Consider the following 15,850-nt stretch of genomic DNA (forward strand, 5'->3'; position numbering starts at 1 on the left):
TTTTAAATATTTCTAATTGTCACCTCATTTCTCAGTTTTACAATTCTGTTATTAAGTGTCGCATCATTTTCTTAACGAATTTTAGCTCATCTTGAAATAAGATTTTATCTATTTTTTGGTACGTGTTTCTGATGTGCTTTCATTGTTCAAGTGGATTTTATTGTTTCTTTTTCTTTATTACAATAAAGTTTTGTAACTAAAAATTAAAGACTTTGATTTTTTTCCTTTTCTATTGCCAATATTATTTGAAATTAGTTTTCCCAAACTTTAGAAGGTGTAGCTATGGCAGCTTGCTTTCTGATATTTCCAGGCCCTGTTTCCCTCCTTTACTTTTATTCTGGTATCCTTTTTCCTTAATTTCTACTGTCCCAGTGCTGCTCAAATTAATCAAATTTACGGGGCCATGGCCTTGGAAGGGCACCCTACTTAGTCAGTTTTGGGAATTCACAGGAGGTACCTTCTCTCTTCTGATCTTAACACAGGCCCTCTGCATTTATCTGCTCTTGGCAAAACCCCTCCCATTTTCAGCCTTTGTTCTCAGACTGGCTTTCTGAGCTCTCCAGTGGATACCTGTCGCTTATTTTGAAGCTCTCTTGTTCTCAGGTCCATTAAACAGCCTGGATGCTTCCTTCTGCTTACACCTGCCCAGAAGCAAACACCATGGAGATCTTATGGTTTTGGGGATTTGTGCTGCTTATATTTTTAGACCATTTATATGTAATAATTGATATGTTAGGGCTTAAGTCTTTCATTTTACTTTTGTTTTTTATTTGTTCTCTCTAAATTTTCCTGCCTTCCTGTGAATTCCTTCAACATTTTTTAGAATTCCATTTTAACTTATCTGCAATGTTTCTGAAAGGTTGCTCCAGATATTACATTATGTACACATATCTACTATCATTTTACTGGTTGAAATCATACCTCATTTTACACCTCTTTACCCTTCTGTTTATAATTCAGTATTTTCTTTACCTATATTTAGAACACACCAGTGTTACAAAGTTTGTTTCCACTGTCAACCATAATTTAGAAAAACACAAAAGGAAAACGAAAATCTGTTGTATTTACCTATTTTTTGCTTATCCTATTCTTTCTTCTTTCTGGATGTTTCAAGGTTCCTTCTTTTATTGTTTCCTCTCTGTTTAGAGAACCTCTTAATGCATTCTTTTAGAGTAGGTCTACTGGCAATAATATGGTAATAACTATACTTTACATTTCCATGACTATTTTGTAACTACTAATTTGTACTTCTTAATGCCTTCACATTTTTCACCGTGCCCCCAACCTCTCTCCCATCTATCACCCCAATAACTCTAGTATCCATCTGACACCATACACAGTTATTACAATATTATTGACCATATTCCTTATGCTATACCTTACGCTCCCATGACTACTGTGTAACAATTAATTTGTACTTAATTTCTTTCCCTTTTTCACTCCCCTTGCAATCCGCCTCCTATCTGGCAATCATCAAAATGTTCTCTGTACCTATGAGTTTTTCTGTTTTCTTTATTTTGTTCTTTAGATTCCACATATAAGTGAAATCACATTGCATCTGTCTTTTGCTGTCTGACACACTCCACTCAGCACAATACCCTCCAGGTCCATCCATGCCATCACAGGTGGCAAGAACCCATTCCCATCCATGGCTGAGCAATATTCCACTGTACATATGTATGACCTCCTACTCTTATCCATTCATCCATCAACAGACACCAAGGCTGCCTCCACATCTTGGCCATTGTAAACAATGCTGCAATGAATATATGGATACACACGTCCCCTTGAAGTAGCACTTTGTGTTTCTTTGGATAAATTCCAAACACAAGTGGAAACACTGGGTCCTTCTTTGTCTCTTGTTACAGCATTTGTTTTAAAGTCTATTTTGTCTGGTGTAAGTATTGCTACCCGAATTTCTTTTTCTTTTTTTTTTCTTTAATCTGTTTCCATTTTCATGAAATATCTTTTTTCATCCCTTTACTTTCAGTCTGTCTTTTAACCTGCAGTGAGTCTCTTGTAGGCAGCATATGTAAGTATCTTGTTTTCTTATCCATTCTGCCACCTTATGTCTTTTGATTGGAGCATTTAATCCATTTACATTGAAAGTAATTGTTGATAGATATGGAGTAATTGCCATTTTATTATTCATATTTTTTATTTCTTCTTTTCTTATCTTGAAAAAGTCCCTCTAACATTCCTTATAATACTGGTTTGGTGGTGATGAACTCCTGTAGCTTTTTCTTGTCTGGGAAGCCATTTATCTCTCCTTCAATTTTAAATGATTGTCTTGTTGGGTAGAGTATTCCTGGTTGTAGGTCCTTGCTTTTCATCACTTTGAATATTTCCTGCCAATCTCTGAGAAACCAGCTAACTATCTTATGGGAGCTCCCTTATAAGTAACTAGATACCCTTCTCTTGCTGCTTTTAGGATTCTGTCTTTAACCTTTGCTCTTTTAATTATGATGTGTCTCGGCGTGGACCTCCTTGGGTTCATCTTGTTTGGGACTCTCTGCGCTTCCTGGGCTTGTATGTGTATTTCCTTCACCAGGTTAGGAAAATTTTCTGTCATTATTTCTTCAAATAGGTTTTTAATTCTTGCTCTCTCTACTCTTTCTCGTACCCCTATGATATGAATTTTGGTACACTTGATGTAGTACCAGAGGCCCCTTAAACTACCCTCATTCTTTTTTTCTTTTTGCTCTTCTGATTGGGTGTTTTCTGCTACCTTCTCTTCTAAATTGCTGATTTGACCCTCTGCTTCATCTAATCTCCTACTGATCCCCTCTAATATATTCTTCAGTCCAGTTATATCCTTTACTTCTGAGAGGTTCTTTTTTATGTTCTCTGTCTCTTTATGTTTCCTATCTCTTCGCTGAAATTCTCTCTGAGATTACTGAGCATCCTTATAACCAGTGATTTGAACTCTGCAGCTGGTAGACTGCTTGTCCCCATTTTGTTTAGTTCTTTTTCTGGCACTTTGTTCTGTTCTTTTATTTGGGACATGTTTCTTTGTCTCCCCATTTTGGCTTCCTCCCTGTGTTTATTTCTATGTGTTAGGGCTGCTATGTCTGCCTGTCTTAGTAGAAGGGTCTTATGTAGTTGGTGTCCTGTGGGGCCCAGTGGTGCAGTTTCCTTGATTACCTGAGCTGGGTGCTCCAGGTGTGTTCTTTGTGTGTTGTTTGTGCCCTTCTGTAGTAGTTGAGCCTTGGTTGCTGTTTGCACTTCAATGGGAGTGAATTGACCCTTGGGCTGATGGGTTTTGAAAACTGGCTGTGACTACAGTGGAGGAGCTATTGTGCAGGGGCTGACTCTACGGAGCAGGATTCACTCTCGCAGGGCTCAGGTACCTGTCCAGTGTGTCCTTTGGGTGTGTAATCCTTGGAGGAAGCTGGATGATGCTCTAGCTTGGTCCGAAGCTTGTCACTGGGCATGCCAGTCCCAGGCCCTCCTGGAAGGGACCATGCCACAGGCCCAGTTTAGCCACAAGCTGTAGGCTGCTCAGCCAGAGGTACAAGACACACCAAAGCCAGATGCTACTTGTTCATGTTTTGTGAACCTTTGAGAGATTTTAAGGGTCTGCAGAATGGGCCAAGACAGGCTGTTTGTATGGAACAGCCACTGAAAGCAGCTTGGATGTGCCCAAAGTTGGGTTGGGCGAGGCGAATGAATGGTGTTAGGTTGATGGAGACTCAGATATAGTGGCAGCCTGCGTCTACATGCTAGGAGAGGGAGGAAGGCTTAACAAAGAAACAATGGCTTTCACCAGCTCCTCCATCCAGAAGAAAGCTGTCCCTCCAGCCATTTCCCTGAAGCCAGACAACTCAGTTCCTCCCCATATGTCCCTGTTGCCCCAGCGCAGGAGCTCAGAGTGAGTGAGTTCATCAGTAAGTCTGTGCGTGGGCCATTTAAGTGGGGCGCCTGGAAGTGCAGCTGCCCTTCATCTCACTCAGCCACAATCTCCGCTGGTTTTCACAGCCAGAAGTTATGGGGACTTCTCCCTAGCAGGCTGGGGAGCCTGGTGTGGGGCCGGGACCCCTCACTCCTCAGGGGGGACCTCTGCAGTTGAGATATCCCTCCCAATTTTAATGGTCACATGCAGATGTGGGACCAGCCCATTCTGTGTCTCTGCCCCTCCTACCAGTCTCGAGGTGGCTTCTTCTGTACGTCTGTAGTTGTAGGGCTTCAGTTCAGCCATACTTCAGGTGATTCTCAATGATGGCTGTTCTGTAGTTTAGTTGTAATTTTGATGTGGTCATGAGAGGATGCAAGCCCAGCATTTACCTATTCTACCATCCTGACCGGAAATCTCTTCATGTTGTTTCTTTCTATTTTCTCGCTGTTGTTCAGACTGAGTAATTTCCACTGTTCTATATTCCAACTCATTAATTCCTGTCTTCTTCATTCTGCGGTTGTGCCCATCCACTGAGCATTTTACTTTATTTATTACGTTTTCACAAGTATTAACACTTCCAAACCAATAGAGTAGATTACTATTTTAAATTCTAAATTGTACAGTGAAATGTACACATACAGACTTAGATTCTACTCTAATATAATCAGGATATATTTTCAACTAAGTGAACAGCCATATCAATCATCACAGCAGTAACACAGCTATAAGATCTTCTTTCCTTTCTTACACACTCTACCAATCAAGCATCTATCCTTGGGTCTGTTGCTGACTTCAATAGACTAAGATACATTTCATTATATTTTAAAGTGAATTCTAATAGTAGAAGATAGAACAGAGTTGACAATTTCTTATACTCAACAGCAATGGTTTTCAAACTTGACTGAATATCAGAATTGCTGGGAGAGCTTGTAAAAACACAGATTATTAGGCCCTCCCCAAAGTTTGTATTTCAGTAGATCTGGGGTGGGGCCCCAGAATTCGCATTTGTAACACGCTCTCAGTTGCTGCTGCTGCTGCTAGTCTGAGGGTCCCATTGAGAAACATTCATCAGTTTTAGGAGACAGCAATACTGCTGCCAGTGTATAACAGATTATTAAGTTTCTTTAATTCAGTTCTGTAAAGGGTTTTTATACCCTTTATTAAATACCCAATTTCTAGTAGTTTGTACTTTAAGCACAAATTGGACAGAGGTTTATTAGCAAGTAAAATGAGATATCTCAACAAATGATTTCTTATGAATTATGTTTGGAAATCTTTATTAATGGGATGGAAACAGATGATAAGTAGTCTCCTCTCTCCAACACCAGTCTTTTTACAATTACCTTTTGAGGCTCCTATACAGTTTCTCTTCCTCTTCACCAGGCTTACCTTTTCCTATCCCTTCCTACACACCTTTCCCCACCTGGCCATAAACACCCACTATTAGAGACAAACAGACTTATTCAAATATAAATTAACTTATTCACTTACAGACATATATATACATTTTTACACCTACTCATTTTTATTAATACCATGCTGAGGTAGAAGAGTGAAATTTAATTAGGAAGAGAACTGGATTTTGGCAAAGCCTGAGAGTGGCGAAATTCTTATATAAGAGAAATAGTAATGCCAAGGCTAAGAGTATTACAGGATGAGGTTGGAACCAGAGGCCCAGATGGGATTTATTTTTAGTTCAGAAGGTAACTTGGAAGGAAGAGTAATGCAAAATGTTAACGTACTATGTTAATGGAACTTGAGTCAGAGGCAGAATCCTTTGCTCACATTAGTGAATGAAAGCCAAACTACAGGATGTGACATTAGCTATTAAGAAAGGAAGAATAACAGCTCACAGCTGCTCTCATGTTCCTGAATATCAAGGCATTGTTTCCAGAGACAGGCTTTCAGCCTGTTCTCACAGATGGTTATTAAAATCTAATTCAAAAGAGAAAAATCAATAACTGTGGTGATGAGAGATTAATTAAATCTCAAACTGATATTATAAATAGAACAGGCAAACCTTTGTTCTATCATATGCCGCTTTTTCTGCAATATAGAATATCGTAATACACTGAAAAAAGCCAAAATATATTTCTCAGTGAAAACCTGTCATTTAGGTTTCATTCAGCCAATACTTGGGAACGCTCTGTGCTAAAATGATAAGCAGCAATCATTTTCCTTTTCTTTTAATATAGTGTTGCCAATTTTAGTTGGTTGCTTAGAAACATTAAGTAAAACATTTGAAGCCAGTGTAAGAAGAGTAAGAGTGTTGGGGGCTGGCAGTATATTTTTAAAAATGTAAAGATCATAATACAACTATGTATATAAGGGTGTGAGATTATCAGGCAAACATTGCCAGCTCAGTGTTTTCAAGAAGCCAATAGGCTGACTCTGGTTGAAAACAGTAATATGTAGCTTTCCACAACAGTAGCAACCAAAAGGAAGACTGGCATTTTAAACCAGCCACATGATTAGGAGATTGAAGACTATTCCTGGTCAGCCATCCAAGATGGCAACAGCAGCATCAGAGGTAAACATGAGTCTCTATGTGTGTTGGGTGTTCAGTATGAGGTACACCCAACCCACATAGAGACTGTATTTCTTACCCCTCTATTGCTGGAGAGGAAATGCTGATACAAAAGGTTTGTTGCCGGTGACACACTGTTGCAAAATGCTATACCATAAATTTTGTCTCAAATAATTTGTAATTAAATAAGTAATAAATACTGGGAAATCACCACCGTGGAAGTAAAGGACTACTAGGTCCTGCTGCTGGATAGGTTACTAACTTCCGTAACCTCAGACATGTCATTGAAATGCCTTAGGTCTCAGTGCTGACATCATCAAATGAAAGAGACTGGCCGAAGTCAGTGGTTTCCAAGATTCCAGAGAAGAACTTCAAGGGCCACCTGAGGGACATGGTGCTATGTGGATGTGTTTACTTAGAGCAACTCAACTTTTCTCTGCTTAATGTAATGATGCTCAAGGAAAAATTTTATTTTTCAGAAAGTGTTTTTCTCTGAAAATAAAAAGTACAGAAATAGGTTTGAAAACCACTGGCTTAATAATGTCTAACTTCCATCTCTACAACTACTTAAGAACAAAATGGACAGGACTTATAAACCTATCAAAAAAGTTAAAAAAATCCTCTATTAGAGAGAACTATATAATGACCGACAATGGAGACCGCAGAAGTATGGAAAGTTAACATGCACATATCATGCCTACACCTGATTTTAGTTACAAATTCCTGCCCTACAACAGGGTATGAGAAAAAGTTGTGAAATAAGAGTCAAAGACCTGGGTGCTCTTCCTGAATATACATTCTACATTCACATGATGTGGTGCTTTTAAAATATGTCCCTAAATTCTTTGATGCTCCTCTTATCAAAAGATGGAGTGTAATTCTTCTCCCTTTGAATACAGGCCAGATATAGTGGCTCCCTGCTAATAAAAAAGAATGTGGCAGAGTGATGCTGTATGACTAGGTTTCAAAAGGCAATACAATTTGTTTGGCTGTCTCTTTTGGGACGCTCGCTCTTAGAATTCAGTCACCACGACGTGAGGAGCCAATGAAAAGACCAGGTGCAGGGGTTCTAGCTAAAACCCACCTAAAGTCCAAGCTTACAGCCTGCATGTGAGTGAACAAGCCTTCAGATGATTTCAATATGGAAGGTAGAAACCAAAACAAATAGACAAAAGCAACTTGGAAGAATGAGAAATCATGCAAGGAGAAAAAAAAAACAACCACCAAAAATGTATCATTAATTTATTCAGAGATAAAAGATGATACAACCAGGCAGTAAGAGGGTGCTCTCAAAAAGAAATATTCAGAGGCAAAAATTCTTATTAATTAAAAGCACGTTAGCAGAAATACAATACTCAATAGAAGGGTTTTGAGGAAATTCTCTAAAATATAGAGCAAAAGGATAAAGAAATGGGAAGCAGGAGTGAACAAAAAGAAAATTAGTTCAGAAAGCCTGGCTTTTGAATACTAGGAGACTCAGAAAGAAAGGACAGAAAAAGCAGATGGGAAGAAATCATCAATACAAAATTTCTAGAAAATTTCTTGGAATTCATGGACACGTATTGCTAGATGGAAAGAGCCTACCAAATACATAGCTCAAGGGATGAAAACAGACCCACACCAAGGCATAGCATCGTGCAATTTCAAAACCCTAACGTAAAGCCATGGTTGGTTCTACAAGCTTCCGGGGAGACAGAGACAAAAGGAGAGACAGAGATCTCATACAAGAGGCCAGGATCACACCGGCCTAAGATGAGAGCTGTGCTGTGCACAGACTAGGACAGAGTAGCCTAGGAGTGATTTTGATACCTGTCATCACCAAGATCCTGACTGCCTTTGTACTCTTCTTTAACTGAAGCCAGACTGAACAGGGTGAGCCGAGTCCAGAGTGTTATCTGTACTTCTGCTTGTCTAGCCAGTGAGTGATGAATCCCTGCTCTCCACTTCTTGCTCTGCTACCTGAATCAGCTGAGGACACTTACTTCACTGCCTTGACCTGGGGTACTCCTGACAGCTGGAGCATCCATATTTCTGCCGGACATCTAATCCACAGTCCAAATCACAGCTCTGTCAGATATCCCAATGGCTGTCCTTTGATTTCCAGGACTCACTCAGGCCCTTGTCCAATGACTTCCCCAGAATGGCCTATATATTCTTGGGAAAGCTGGGGCCAGATTTAATTCAGACACTCTGTTCAGATTATCATCTCTTGGGAACCTTCACCTAACAGTGGTAATATTTGTGCCTTACACATCCAGTTTTGTGCTTGCTATTCAGTTTTTCAAAACTAAGCAGTACTTGTTCATGCACATGTACAAAGGAAATAAAACTACTGTTTTATTAAATTATTTGGCGGTGACACTGGTTAATAACATTATGTAAGTATCAAGGGTACAATTCTATAATACATCATCTGTGCAGTGCATTGTGTGCTTACAACGCAAAGTCTAGTTTCCTTCCATCGCCATATATTTGACCCTTTTCCCCTGTTCATCATCCCCCCGCCTCCCTTCCCCCCTGGTAACCACCATACTGTTGTCTATGTCTGAGTTGGTAACAAAACTATGTTTTAAAAATCAAGGGAATAGTAGTTACCTCTGGACGAAAGGAAGGGCGATGAGATTGGGGTGGGCTCACTGGAGCTTTTAAGAGGCGGTTAATGCTCTTTTTCTTAATTTGAGTGCTAAGTTAATGAGTGTTCATTTTATTATTAAAACCATATCCAAGTATGGATTTCATTCTTCTATATGTGTGGCATGCTTCACTTCAAATTTTTTAAAATTTGTATAGTTAGTTACTCATGGGTTAAACGTAATGGAAAATCCTGCCCCATTTCAATCCTTCCCCCACAACTTAGCTGCTCAGCAGCACGCATTATCACTCACATTTACTGAATTTCATAAGGCAGGAAACTGAATACTTTTAAATGCCGTTTTTCATTTATTCTCACAACCTTATGAGGTGGCTTATCTATTACCCTATTTTACAGATGGGAAAACAAGTACAGGGAGATTAAATAACTTTTCCGGGCTCATACAGCTGGTAAGTTACAGAGCCAGGATTCAAACCCACCTTGGTAAGTTATAAACCCTGTTATTTCCACTATCGAATAATGGGAAACCTACCACGTATAAAAACAAGCAGCAAAACTGAACCCTAAATTTACACTGCCAAACAAAACAAAACTCAACAAGGATCAAACAAAATAAATATGTTGAAAAATTAACTCTTTAAATCCTAAAACGTAGGTGTAGAAGATATTTACAACTCAAAATGCCCCAGTTCCTTGTTCTATAAATGAGTAAATGAAGGCTCCCAAGGCCCAAGTTTAATGTCCAAGGTCAGAGTGACAATTACTGGTAGTAGTTAACTCAAAGACTCAGATTCTTATTAATATCCTAATTTACAACCTGTGAATACCAAACAGGTAATAAAGGAGCTACAATTTGAAAGATCCCTCTATCAGTTCAATTCTTTGGCACTGCTTTTGACTACGTATTTAGTAGTAGCCGGTGGCTGAAACAGGGACAGACCAGAGTGGATTAGTCATAACAGGTGGTGTCCACATCATTGTCTACAGGATGGCTTTTCTGAACATTTGGAAAGAAAGCATCGAGGTGGGAGAGAGAAAGGATGAAAGGGGGAGAAAAACTCTGACTCACAGGACGTTAGCCGGGAGCCAAATAAAGCGGTACATTCACTGGTATGTGGAGATGCATAGTTTTACTAAGCTAAATGATGTGTGTGTTTATAAAACCGCAACAAAAGCATAGGTGAAACGTTCTTGTGTGGGTCTAGTTATAAAAATATTCAAAAGTCCTTTTCATAGAAGGTTATCTCTAACAGAATAGATACCTTATATTGGGCATATCTTAGAGAATGTATTATAGCCTTGAGATGGGTTTGACATCTCAACAGGGCAAACTGGCCAAAAACCCAGAAAAAGTGCCTCCGTATATTTCCTAATTCAGTATATCATTTACTGAATAAAGACTCCATGTACCAGGAGCAATGTATCCTGGAGATGACACAGATGAATTCAAAAATCAAGGAGATAGTAAATGCGTTTACTCTTGGCCCCAACAATCTCACTTCTAAGACTGTCCTATATATACACCTACATATGAACAAAACAACATATGTACAGAGTCATTCACTGTGGCATTGTATACAATAGTAAAAGAAGGAATTTCTTTTAAAAGGATCTTATTAAATAAGTTATAGCATGTCCAATATAATGGAATATGATTGTAAAAAAGAAGAAGGAAGCTTCGTATGTACTGATATAGAAAGATATCCAGGATACATTAACTGAAAACGCAAGGTGCTGGACTGCTTTACCTTTTCTTTAAAAAAAGGTAGAAAATCAGGTAAAAAATAAAAATCATTTATATCTGTTTTCATTTGCATAATGAAACACAGGAAAGAACACAAAAGACAGCAGGGAAAAGGGTGAAAATGAGATATCTAAAACACTTAATTTTTATAGCTTTGATTTTTGAAACGTATAAAAGTATTACCTATTCAAAGAAAAAGGATGGCCCTTTCCTTCTCCAAAATAAAAGCTTAAGGAGCTTACAGACCAGTAAAGAGACAGATAAGTAAACAAATGCATGCAGCAAGGTATTCTAAGTTCTTGATGGATACACCTCTCCCATAGGCATAGTAGGTAAGAAAAGCCAAGTACAAGGTACTCACTCTGACCTAGAGAAGGATCTTGGAGATTTAGTCCAAAAACCAATTCGTTCTCCAAAGAAACCTGGAGATGGGGTCATTTGAGGCCTTGGAGATAGTTCTTCTAGGGTAGGAATCCTAACGTGGCTACTGAAAGTGCTTTTCTCTCCTTGGAGGGCAAGTTCTGTGCTGGGTTTTTCCCAACAGCTTGTTTTACTGTCTGCCTCTCAAGTTGCTCTTGGAGAAACTGTGAGAACTCTGTGGTGCTTCACCTGAGAATAGATCACAGGACCCCCACACACTGATCCAGTCACGATTTGAACTAAAGACCATTCTGTTCTTCCCTCGGCTATTTCAGAGTGGCAAAGACCACAGGATGCATTCCTCCTGAGGGTGTATTATGTCACAGCAGGTCCCTTCTAGAACAAACTCATGAGATGGACTGAGCTGGAAGAGGAGGAGGGCCCCTGAGGTCCACGTCCGAGTTCACGTCTACCCTTTTCCGAATTACCAAGAGTGCAAAGATATTTTTAAAGGTTTGGGGAGAAATTGTTTCATTTCTTTTAAAGTCGTTCTGTGCTGTTTAAAAGGGTTTTACGTAAGTCTGAAAGGGGCATAATCACTTTAGAAAGGAGGATACAAAACAGTAAGAGAGAATGTAGTGCTAGCCCCCTCTGCCATTACTTAACCATGTATATTGCTTCTCTGAAGCTGCATCATCCCTAGCAGCTGTTGTAGTAGGTAAAACTCCTACACTTTGCTGATCTTGAAAAGGACAGCCAACTTGACAGGCCTACTGAGTCACATGATCTACAGGGAGGAAAGGCATCCCTCAGCTGTTAGGTAAGCCCACGCTAGGCTTTTGCAGCTTCTCTAATACCACTTGAAGATCAGACGGGGAGACAAGCTGTTAGAGAATACCCAGCACAGGTCCTGCTACCAGAGAAGAGAAAGGAAACTGTACTAACTGCCAGGAATGATGCCTCAGTGAGGAAACAATCTTATTGGCAAGTAAGAGAGGTTCCTAAAAGATCAAGGAATTATAAACATGCTTACATTTTGATGATTTAATCTAACTTCCAATTCAATAATTCTTTCTTCAGCAACCCTGACATGTGAACTCCATGTCACACCTGAATTGATGCAGCATCCAGACAGAACAGCTAGAAGTCAGCACTAAACGTTCCAATAAGAAAGGATGTCTGCTAAGAGGTCTATTCTTCTAGAGTGGTATATTTAAATATTCCAGTTTCAGGTTGGGGTTGAGTCTAGACTCCACAAACTGGCACAGGTGAAATGGAAGGAGACACGTGGGCGCTCACATAAGTGGGTCATATTCAGAGTCAATACATTCACTCAGGAGGCAGGCAGTTGTGGGCATACAGGTTGGCAAGCTGGGTTCAGAGATGAAGATATTAGTATAGACAGAATAGATTATATTATCAGTGTTGGATCGAGGCTGAGAAATCTGAACCGACAGTCCAAATGAAGGCTATGGCTACCCACCCCTTCTCTGCCTCCCTACCATTATCCATAGCAGACCTTTCAATGTTCCTAAGGTTCCCAACCCTCTGTTGTGAGCTGAACTGTGTCCGCTAAAAGGATATGTTGAAGTCCTAAACCTTACGATCTGTGAATGTGGCCTTATTTACAAATAGTGTCTTTGTAGACATAACATAGGGTCATACTGGATTAGGGCACGGAACAGATTCTCCCCCAGAACCTTGAAAAGGAACCAATCCTGCCAACATATGGCAGGATTCTAACCTCCAGAAGCAGGAGAGAATAAATTTCTGTCACTTCAATCCACCAATTTGTGTTACTTCGTTATGGCAGCCCTAGGAAACTCATAAAACCCACCAAGGAGACTACTGAATTCAAGGCGAGAAGTGAGTTTCCTACCTCCATTTCCTCTTCCGTCTGTTGCATAGTCTGAATAAAAAGTGCCCTTTTCTTTTTGCTGGAGCCAGTATCTCAGCCCTTATGGGTATATTCTTCTTTGATCCCATCCTCACACCACTTCTTTATTTTATCTGTTCATTTTATTCTATGTTCCTACTGCAACTTTAGTCTCTCCCTCTGTATTAGATCTTTTACCTCGACCATACTGCTCTCGAGATTCCATTGTTTTCTCTTTCAGCCCAAGCTACTCTAAAGGCAGTCTACATTACCCTACATCCTCACCACTAATCCACCCCTTAACTTCTTACAATTTGAATTCTCCACAGACCATTCTACTAAACTGTTCTCTTAAAAGTCACCAATGAACACATTAACCAACAAATCCTGTCTCTGTCTCAGTGCTTACTCATCTCATCCTCTCTTAGCAGTGGTGACACTGTTGACCAAATTCTCCTTAAATTTTCTTTTCCCTTGATTTCCAAGTCATAGAACAACCTGGTTCTTTTTATCGCCTTCAGGGCTCACTTCCTTTTCTTTCACCAACTCTCCTTTTAATTAAGGTATTATTCAAAACTACCTTTGGTTCTCTTTTCCTTTTCCCATCTCAGTCAATCATTAGCTATGCAAATTCATGCACGGCAAGTTCTTTAAAACTCTCTGTGGCTTACGTTTCCTTACCCTTAAAATGGGAAAATAATTTCTATCTCAGGCTCATTTTCTTTATTTCTATAATCATATCACAATTACAGGTTGTTTTGTTGTGTTGTGGGTTGGGGGATTGTGACATATGTGCCTCCTTGGGGTAAGACTGAGATGATGGAACAAGTGTGCATGTATGTGTGTGTAAGTAAAGGAGGAAAGAAGTTTTCAAAGGCAAAGGTTGATAAGTGAGATGTAAAAAGCAACCTGTAAGAGTGCAGAATAGGTCTAGCACTAACTTGGGAGTGTGAACAGAAAATATGTGCAGAAACAATTTATGCCACATGCAGTTTATGGACACCAGAAACTCTGTTCTTAAACATTTCTGGTTTGTTTTGTTCTGTTCAGGTGTGAAGGACATTTAAACCTTTGCAAATTTGTTTTGTCTTGTTATAGAGCAAGGGGTACTTAAAATTATGCAAGTAATGTACATTTCCTGTGATAAAACATTTCAGAGTGGTATATAGAAATAGAATATATTAATAATATATACCCAATACTACTTTCCTGAGGAAACCATTAACAGATTGGTAGGTATCCTTCCGTATCTCTTTATATGCTCAAGGAAGTGAAAAAGGTTTGCCTTACACTTATAAACTTGGAGTCACATTCTACTTAGTGTGTAACTTGTGTTTTTCATTTTATAATGTATTGAGGGCATTTCTCCTATACACTTTATAGACATACCACATTTTTCTTAATAGAGACATAGTATTTACAATATGTATTACCATAATTTAGTTAATCATTTATTTAGATCTCTTTAAATACAACTATTGTAGACAATGTACACTCTTTTCATATATCTTTGACCTTCTTTAGAATACTTCTTTAGAATAAATTCCTAGAAATGGAATTACTGGGTCAGTGAATATATGAACATTTAAAAATTTGTGTATATGTGTAATTTGCCTTCCAAAAAGGTTATATTAATTTCCAAGCCCTCCACTCATAAAAGTGCCAATTTTCACCCCCTTTAGATAACTATACAGATATAAATTCTTTCATTCGCTGCAGCTGAGTTGGGAAATGTTAACTCCTTGTTTTATTTCTTTTTAATTTTTTAAAATTTTTTAAAAAAGATTTTATTGGGGAAGGGGAACAGGATTTTTTTTTTTTTTTTATTGGGGAACAGTGTGTACTTCCAGAACTTTTTTCCAAGTCAAGTTGTTGTACTTTCAATCCTAGTTGTGGAGGGTGCAGCTCAGCTCCAGGTCCAGTTGCCATTGTTAGTTGCAGGGGGCACAGACCACCATCCCTTGCGGGAGTCGAGGTGGTGAACTGGCAACCTTGTGGTTGAGAGCCCAAGGGCCCATGTGGGAATCGAACCGGCAGCCTTCGGAGTTAGGAGCACGGAGCTCCAACCGCCTCAGCCGCCAGGCTGGCCCTTAACTCCTTGTTTTAATTTGTATTTAAATACTAGTGAGGTTAAGGATCCTTTCACATGTGTATTAATTGTTCATATTTCTTTTTTTTTTTTAATAGAAGATACTGATAGTATTTATTTAACAGTAGTACTCTGAAGGTGGTATGTAACAGTGATGATGAAATGTTCAGGCACATAGTGTTGAACAAATGTTAGTTGTAAGCTTTGGCTCTCGTCATTTATTATTATTATTTTTTTAACTTTTATTTATTTAAGTGTGTTTTTCCAGGAACCATGAGCTCCAAGTCAAGTAGCTGTTTCAATCTACTTGTGGAGGGTGCAGTTCATAGTGGTCCATGTGGGAATCAAACAGGCAACCCTGTTGGTAAGAAACCGGCAACCCTGTTGGTAAGAGCAAAGAGCACCGTGCTCTAACCAACTGAGCTAACCAACTGCCCCCATATTTCCTTTTTTGATTCATCTGTTCATACCCTTTGCCTTTTTTCCTACTAGAACATTCATTTTACGGATTTATTAATGATCTTTATGAGTCAAGAATGGTTTTCACCAACTGAGTTGTTTGTACTTTATGACTTTGTAAAATTCCTATAATAGTTTTCAATTTTCTTATGTATTCAAACTTACTGATTTTTTGTTTTATGGCTTTTGGTATTGTTGTCACTCCAAGAATTTTATTATAAAAACTATCTCCTGCATTTTCTTCCAGTACTTTTGTAGTTTTACAAAACTCTAACATTGTTATTTTCAACAGGTTAGGCAGTTGGCC

The 15,850-nt window shown here is 39.0% G+C and overlaps 1 protein-coding gene across 2 annotated transcripts in view; it reads right to left on the minus strand.

Moving 5' to 3' along the window:
- The window catches only part of HECTD2 (HECT domain E3 ubiquitin protein ligase 2), a 65,571-nt gene that overhangs the window by 35,128 nt on the left and 14,593 nt on the right, over nt 1-15,850 (minus strand). The window lies entirely within an intron of this gene.

This window comes from Rhinolophus ferrumequinum, chromosome 16 (assembly GCF_004115265.2).
Source record: "Rhinolophus ferrumequinum isolate MPI-CBG mRhiFer1 chromosome 16, mRhiFer1_v1.p, whole genome shotgun sequence".
Lineage (NCBI taxonomy): Eukaryota > Metazoa > Chordata > Mammalia > Chiroptera > Rhinolophidae > Rhinolophus > Rhinolophus ferrumequinum.